Source organism: Hippoglossus stenolepis, chromosome 17 (genome assembly GCF_022539355.2).
Source record: "Hippoglossus stenolepis isolate QCI-W04-F060 chromosome 17, HSTE1.2, whole genome shotgun sequence".
NCBI lineage: Eukaryota > Metazoa > Chordata > Actinopteri > Pleuronectiformes > Pleuronectidae > Hippoglossus > Hippoglossus stenolepis.
The window spans coordinates 16,000,624-16,009,896 of NC_061499.1; positions in this window are offsets into that span (position 1 = coordinate 16,000,624).

Sequence of the window (9,273 nt, forward strand, 5' to 3'; positions counted from 1 at the left end):
CTTGCTCACAAAGACCCCCACCACACACACACACACACACACACACACACACACACACACACACACACACACACACACACACGCCATGTCCTCACAACACCCCCTCCCCCTTTGACTGACATCTCCCACTAGCCTGCTGTTAATAAGAGGAGGGGGCACTGTGCTGTGTGTGTGTGTGTGTGTGTGCATGTGTGTGTGTGTGTGTGTGTTTGTGTGTGTTTGAGAGAGAGAGAGACTTGCATTGTGTTTGACATTGTTTCAGCAGCAGTGACTTTTTCTGTCCACACAGTGTGAAAGTGAATCATGGTGAGTAAGGATGTGCAGCAGGGTATTTTTGCAAACTGTGTGGGTGACTGCTGAGCATCGCTTGCCACTGCGCTGCGGTGAAGGAGGAAATTCACAGCATTTGTTGTGAGCATGTTTATATTTATTATGAGTCTGAAATGCACAGAGAGACTATCATCAAAAGTGAGCGGAAATTAATGCACTCAATGTTTTTTTTCCTTTTCTCTGTAACAGGTGGAAGGACTCTTGAATGTGTGTGTGTGTGTGTGTGTGTGTGTGTGTGTGTGTGTGTGTGTGTGTGTGTGTGTGTGTGTGTGTACGTGTACAGTAGTCTTGTAACCAAACGAGTAGCTGTGCGACAGCCAGCCCCATGGGACTATGGTGTGTATTGGGGCCAAATTTAGGGTAGAATATAGGGGTTAGCATGACCCGGTGCCCTTTGTAACAAACAGTTAATGAAGTGGAACACTTTGTGTGTAAACAGGAACTGGAGACTCCATTCATCAGATATAGAAAACAGATGAAGACACTCTGCAGGCATTTTACAGAAAAACTTGTGTCTACGTTACGACGTAATGGACACTAAAACAAAAAGTGCATTTCCTTTCTGACCTATTTTCCTCTGTCAGGTAATAGTATTGTACAGCTACAGTGCCGTCCTTTGAAATGTCCATCAGGCATGTATCTTTTTTGACATTTGTAGCAAAGCTTTACATATGAAGATGATAATCTGACACATGCAAAGGCTCCATATGCTTTCTGGTAAACCTGAAAGACAAAGAACAGGAAGAACATTATGTCTAACAATAAGTATGGGCCTGTTTTTGTGGTTTTGGGTCTCTGCTACTTTCACATCACCAAACCTTATGGACCGACTCGAGATAGAACATTAAACTTTGTTCTGTTTTTACTTCAAATTCCCCAGTGATGATACATTACTAACACTGTCGAGATCACCGTGTTATACGAGTGAGAAACGTCTTCAAAACACGTTAATGTGAGAAAAAGACAAAAATATAGAGGTGTAATGTATTTCATCCACATACTGAGCATTGTAGCCTTCAGGCTCACATTCAAATAAAGTCTGAGTGAAGAGAAGAACTCTGAGTTTGACATGTACCAGGATACAGCTGTGTCATCGTCCACCAAACACAGAGGCCATGTTGCAGTAGTTGTTGCTGCCCCTTAGGCTGGAGACTGAGCACCACGAGGATGGAGCAAAGGTTAAAACACAAAGGTGAGGCAAATCAGTTTGTAGCGAGGAGAGAGCGCTCCTGCTTTCATATTTAACATATTTACCGAAACACATGCTGAGACAAGTGTGTGCCTCCAGACTGGGGAGAGGAGCGGAGGAGGAGCTCCGTCAGAGAGATTCTCATGAGTCACTGAAGCTCATTAAGTGGGAGGATATTATAAAGCTGGTGTGAGACTCATTGTAATGATGCGCGCTTCAATCTGCTATCATGTTGCTGCTCAAATTTGAAATGAGCTTCCCCCGGCAGTCAGGTAAACAGATGTTTTAATGCAGACAGAAAATGCCAAACATCGACTCTCGAAACCAATGTTCGCCCACATTGATAAGTTATACAATTGGTTTATATATATATATATTATATATTCAGTGGTGGATCTAAGATTTTTCTAAAACAGGGGTCCGTAAAGAGGGGCCACAATTTACACAGAGAGGCCATTTATATGTCCAACATCCATGTACAATTCCTGATTCAGCAAAGTGCACATTTAAGTCATTCCTTGTTTACTAGTAGCTCTATAGCTTTGAGCAAATCCACACAATATTGAATATAGCTAATCAGATTTCTACTGGGGACAGTGACCCTGACACTGAATGTATTTGTCTTATTTGACGTCACTCTTAAATGGTTTCAGCATAAATATATGTGGTTATTCCTTAGTTTTGAGGCTTCAGAGAGAAACAACATATTGTAGCAACTGATGGTCTAGGAGCCCTGTGTTTTAACCAATCAGCTTAGACACACACGGCCGCGTGACCTCCACTGTCTTGCCAACATCAGTGTCGCCTTTCTAATTTCTTCTTTTCAAAACGACTCCAGCGTGGACTGAGATCATTTGTTAACTCAGTGCATCACAGTCTGGAAGGCTTTCAAACAACAAAATACTCCAGGGTTTCACTGTTCGAGCCAGCAACGCCGCCCCTAATGAGCCAAACACGCACGGGACCAGATGTTGTCTTTGGAACAACGGGGGGTGGGTGCGACTGGTGGTGATGGAGGGGTGGGTTTGAATGTTGTCTGTGAATAAACACGATCTTTGATGTGAGGCGTCATTCTGAACCCTCCTGACCAACTCGACTCCGGCTAAAAGATAAATTGTTCACATCCCACCAAACCGTGAAATCCAATTGTGTATGCTATTGAGAGTAGACTCACACCAATGTCTTTCTTTGTGTGTGTGTGTGTGTGTGTGTGTGTGTGTGTGTGTGTGTGTGTGTGTGTGTGTGTGTGTGTGTGTGTGTGTGTGTGTGTGTGTGTGTGTCAGATTGAACAGCAGATACCGCAGACCCTGGCTGAGACACATGATCATCACCTGATCTGGGGTGCGTGGCTCTGAAACATGGCAGCTGTGCAGTGGAGGACACTGAAATGAGGAACGTGTTTCGATTTCACATTTGCATAAGCTTCTAGTTAAAGTTTGCCTCTGGAGTAACCCACTGTGTACAGTCACAGTACGAAAAAAGAGGACAAGCTGCATTGGTAAGACCCAGCCTACAACATGCAAAAAAGTGAGCAAGATATGGAGGCCCCCATTTTATAACTGAAATATTAATATCTGAGCATTATTGCCAACCAGAATAAGGTAGAGCACCTTGGATTATTTATACAGTGTCTATTATTTTTTTAGGTCAATTGTCCCATCTTGCTTGCCATTGCATCAATGGCTGCCTGTGGTGTGTGAGCCCGCCGTTGGCCGAGTTTAGTCTCTTTAAAGGCCTCCTTTATGAATTATGAGGGGAAGTAAAGTGCACTGGTACCATTACTGCAAAACACTGTGAAAGAGCAACTTGGAGAGAGAAAATCAAAGCTGAGAACACTTATTTCTGAAAGATATTAAACATAAAAATGCTGCATTTTACAGCCTTTGGTAAAAAAAAAAAAAAGAAGGAAGAAGAGGTGCTAGTCTCACTTGAATTCATTTGATTCATTCCCCAACTAGAGTGGCACTCAGTAGAGCACATACCTTCACAGAGGCCCAACAGTTCCCTCAAAATCAATCAAGCTGCACCAAATAATATACACACTCACATAGATATCAGTCTCCTAAATATATCTATTTTATCAAGATCCATGTATTATGCCCTGAGAAATGTGTGAAAATCTCAGAAAATCTCACAATGTTTAAGAAAAGGACCTGGATTCCGGATCAGAGGCTACAAGTAATACATAGGTTCTTTCTTGTCTCCAAGAAAGTCCCCAATTAACCTCACCCCAATCTGCATGTCTTTGAAGGCAGACGCTGGAGGAAGATGTCTAGGTTCAAGGTTTAAATGAAGACTTTGATATTAGACATTTCTGTGATGTATCTGTCGGCTCGGTGGAGCAGTAATCAGCACTTTCTTGCTGTCGCCTCACAGCAAGAAGGTTACTGGTTTGAATCCCAGTTTCGGCCAGGATCTTTCTGCTTTCAGTTTGCATGATGTCCCTGTGTCTGTTTCTTTGGTTCCTCTGGCTCTCTAAATTGACTGTAGCTGTGGGAGTGGTTGTCTCTGTTTGTTGGCCCAATGTCCGCTGGGCCCGCGAATCTCAGGACTAATAGCAGTACAGATATGTTTTTTATGTATTGTCTTTTCCTGATTTACTTATGTAACCTAGGTTAATTCACCCTTGCACACTATCTTTTGTACCCATTTATTAAAATATAATCTATGATATGTGTTTTTCATTGCTGATCACTGTTGCGATTAATCCCATGTGTTGGTTAACGTGGACTAACCATCGGATTGTAGGTATTTAAGGTGGCTAATTTGTATTTATCGGAGGTCTCTGATCTTATCTGAGGAGAAGCCTTGTGCTCTAAATGTCACATCAGCAAAAAAAAATCCTTTAACGGGAACCTTTAAGTGTGCAGATCTTCAGATATTTTGTTGATCTACCGTGCACTTACTGCATGTGCATGTTGTTTTTATGTCTAGGTTCACCCATTCAAAGGGTGTCATGCTCCTTTCATCGGAACATCTGAGGCCTGGACCAGTCACGTTGCACTACAGACTTCCGTACTGAGCCACCCACACTCCCCCCTACATGGCTCTCAGCAGCTAAATGCTTCTATATCGATGAGCATGTGGGCTGCCGGTGAGCTGGCATCAAGCAGACTCACAGAGTCGGGATTGGGAAGAGCGAGAGCTGTGCATGTAATCACTGTGCAACAACTTGGGATGTAAGTGTTGCTGGAATGGTGACATTACCTCGAGCTGACATGCAGCGCACACAGCATCCCCGTCCTCACAGATACATTCACCTGCCTCTCTCCTCACATGCCTCCCTCTCCAGTCTCCAGCCTCTCCTCCTCCTCCCGTGTGCCTATTTCTGTCATCTTATTTGGAGTCATTGACAGAAGTGTGGGAGCTTGACACCCAATTTCCCCACCACCCCCATCCCTACCATCCACTCTCCGTGCCCCTGCAACACCCCCGCCGAGCTCGCACGGTTAGTACAGTCTGCCTGTGCTCTCTCCTTATAAGGGCAAAATACATTGACAGAGGCAAGGGGGGGGGGGGCGTTGTATCAGCACAGGCAGACAGGTAGAGGGACAGTGGCTGGAACCGGAGGAGAGGGAGAGAGAGATGATGATGTAGCGACAGAGGAGTAGAGATTAGGAAACACTGAACAGGGAGGAGGAAGGAGGAGGGATGACGATGGAGAGGGAGAAGGAGAGAGGGTGATGGGGATGCTGTGATAAGAAGTGAAGCTTTTGGGGCTTTTAAAAATAAATACCAACAGGCCAGTGGCACACTATGTTTTCATCATTTGTTTTTCTCCTTTGATTTTGTTTCTTCACAGGATTAATAACCCACAAATAAACACCCATATTAACGATATGCAAATGCATAATACAACACTAATCAAAATAAAGGGTGCTTTAAGTTGTTCAGCTTGTTAAATAAACTGCATTTGTAGACAATGTGAAATAAGTGAACATGTGCGTCAGTCATGTTTATTAATAAAGTAGTCAAGCGTAAACATAACTCTCATACCTGTTCTCTTGTCTGGTGTTAATGCTCCGGAGCTACTTCAGAATTATTCCTTGTCATTAGTGAGTCTTCCTCAAATGGTTCTATAATATACTGTCACTTTTTATTGTTTGTGCGCTGGATGTTGTGTGCAAAGCTGAAGTTAGAAATCTCTGTGTTCATCTTGTCTGGTTTATCTGCAGTGAAGACTTTAAAGTCAATGCTTTTCATTAAATTAAACTGAATTTGCTTTATTACAGTTCAAGTGTGTGGTTTATATATAAGTTAGAATGATTCACTGAACTTGCATGTCGGCTATATCAGAGGTCTGTTAAACAACACATCGTCTGACCCAAGGTCAGAATCTTTTAAAATAAAAGCTCTGTAATTCGGCTTAATATAAACAATTACAGACACAAAATTACCGTTGATGTTTTACTTTGAAGACAACTTGCTAAAGAGGAAATGAAGGCACACTGCCCCGTCCTCGACTGACTGATACAGAGTGCTGGTCGCTTCTTTATTGAATGTATCATGTGTCCAAATCGCACCAAATTCAGCATTGCACTTCTTCAGTCAAGTTACTATACAGTACATATGCCAAGTGTGAAGCTGATTAGATGAACAGTTCTCAAGATATTTGTTCCACAGACAGATGGACAGAAAGACAGACTTGTAGTAGATAACACATTCATATTGAGGCTATGGCTGCAGAACTTTCGATCTACATTTTAAACATTTTCCTAAATGCACAGTACATATATTATATCTTTGAACTGCAGAAAGAATTCTTCTAGGTAGAAGATATTCATCATCCCTAAAGGTCATGTCAGCAGATCACAGAATATAACAGAGGAGAATGTATTGGGATGTGGCTGCAGCGCTCTTAAGCTCTCAGCATCAACACTGATGCCTCAGACTGTGGCATCATTTAATCATCAACATCCTTTTCCTCCTCTCGGTGATTATGCAGCATTCATGTGGCCTAACTGTTATCATGTTCATATAAACACAATCCACTGTGCTTGTGTGGAGTCTGATCACAATTAATTCAGGTTAACTGCTGCTGAGCTCACAGCCAGTAAAATATTGATCAGTTATGCAAAATGTAAACAAACAAAAAGCTTCATACGTGTTGAAATCAGAGATGGACGATTCCTCATCGATCCAGCTTCTATTAAAAAATCTGAATTATTGATTGTGGCGATTGAAGGACTTGTGAAAGACATAAAGTGGTCAGATCAATCCCTCGTATGGCCCAAGCTCGAAAAACACTTGATACTACACTTCCTGTCATGCAACTCCTTAATATCCTAATAATCCTTAATATATTTCAGTAGATTTCTCCCTGCCCTGTTGATGACTATTATTTCCTTACTGACACATAATCAAGTAATTTGCATTGTTAGGAACTTCTGCCTATTCATCTTATTTAAAGTACTTAAATCGATTTGATGTTGCATATAAGACCAACAGTGTTATGGATCAACAAATGATCAAAATGCAGCAAAATCTGAGATGGACAACATAACCACTTCCAAAAAGTGGAGCCAAATCATTAATCACCCCCTAGTGGATGGTTGCAGTAGAGGTCATAGATCCCGCCCACCTCCTTCTTAGTGGGTGGGACATTTAAGTAATCTGGGACATTTTTGCAATTTTCACTTCTGTAACTTGTACCGAAATCTGTTTTACACATTAGATCAAAAATATTATACCTCTCTGTAATCCTTAAGATTTCTTCTAACCACACCAGAAGATAGAATTGAGATATCATACGCAGAGAAGATATGACGCAGCTTTTAGATAATCTGGGACACTTGTATTACGCTTAAAAAAAAATCATCTTGCTTCATGCATGTCAATCTCAATATTACCAATTTTTAAAAAGCATTATGATGAAATAACTAAGAAAATGTATATTATTTATAGAAATCTCATTGATTCAGATAAACATATAAAATGCAAGCCTAAATAATAAAAACAAGTTAAATTCATTTACATTGTCTTATCCACATGTTTAGTGAAAACAATGGCTGACACTCTTCTGTACTTTTTGGATCATCTCTGTCCTAGAGAGCTAACTGATTATATGAGCTAGCTAAGCAGACAATCAGTTTAAACAGACAGGGACAGAGTGTATTTACCGTTAACTCCTGCAACAACTGCAGATCATATGCTACATCTCTTAAGTTTATCTTTAAATGAGTGTCAAAAAAAACATGTCTCCATAATGAATATCATTATCAAGTGAAGGTGTGTTTTAAGGTTGGGTTAAGTTTAGATTAAGGTTAGGGTAATGGTTAGGTAAGTAGAAACCAGTAAATCAATGTAATGTCCTTTGAAGTCACAGAGAAGTGTGTGTGTGTGTGTGTGAGTGTGTGTGTGTGTTGGTTCAGCTGGCGCACTTCTCAGCGTCACACCTCCTGTTCTGCCTGTAAGTGCGGGGCAGGTGCTAATTGGGCCTGATTCTTCTGAATGGGGCCGTCTGCCATGAATGGAGGCAAATGTGATCCATGTGTGTTTGTTTAGCATGAGCACGGTACATCTGCGTCAGCAATGCCACAGAGCGCACAAACACACCTCCTGCCTGTGTACTGGTATCTGTTGCAGCTAAGTCAAATAGACCCCTCGTTTCGCTACAGATGGAGGGATGACAGCCCATCGGGAATAAATGCAGGATGAGAGTGAAGGATGCAAATCCATTTAGTCACAGGTCCCTGAGTGGAGTAAAAAGCAGACGCAGAAGGGGAAGAGAAGGGAATTAAAGCCAAATAACACCCGGCTGCTAAGTGTGTCAGCATCTACGAGAGTAGGCAGGCAGGGAGTTATTTAATGACACACAGTGTGTGTGTGTGTTGGTTTCAGCATATTATCAGTATGAAACATCTGCTCTTGTTAATCTCCACCAACCTGTAGGCAATAGTTCATTTACTGTGAGTAACTCCCCCAAGGGGCCAAAACTGAATCCCACTCTAAAGCCCACAACTGATCTCTGAAGAGGAAATAGACAGATCAGATGAATAAATAGGATCTTGATTCAGAGGCAGTTTGGAGTTTAGCCGTCGCTCACTATCTCAGGATGTGTATACAACAGTGAACCATCTCCTCCTGTTTCTCCATCAGGTCTCCCAGTCTGTATTCCCTTTGAAGGATTTAGGGGGTGAAAACCGTCACCAGGGAGATGAGGTTTGAAAGCTCTCACTGGTTATGTAAAGCAGCTCCTCCAGACTTATTTAGGTCGGCAGGTATCTCATCGCCCCACATCCGACGAAAAACAATCACTAAAACCGAAAGATATAAACAACTAATCGATCCCAGGCATCCACTCTACGGAGATCAGGAAGTAAGACAGCATAGCAAAGAGCAGGGGTGAAAGTAGGCAAAACCAATGGGGAATCAATCTTGATTCTCAGTGTCTCTGGGGCGAGACTCCCCAGACCATGGACCACATCCGCCACTTGGTCCCATTTGCTGTGACAAAGACCTGAAGGAGCCAAACAACACAGCCCTAGAATGGATATGACGGTGATGATGATGACTGGCTATGCAAAGAGGATCTGATATAACCCGAGGGTGTGAGAGAATTTTGGACCATTCTCACACATTACATCTGCTCACCATGAGGAGAATAGAGCTCATTCCACACATACTCCCTTTTCTCTCTCCGAGCAGTGCCCAAGGTCAGGCTACAGACAAATGGCCAACCAGCAGCACATTGTAGTGTCTACGTGGAAGGACTTTCTTACCAGATTCAGATGCTCAGACAGAGAGGCACCAAA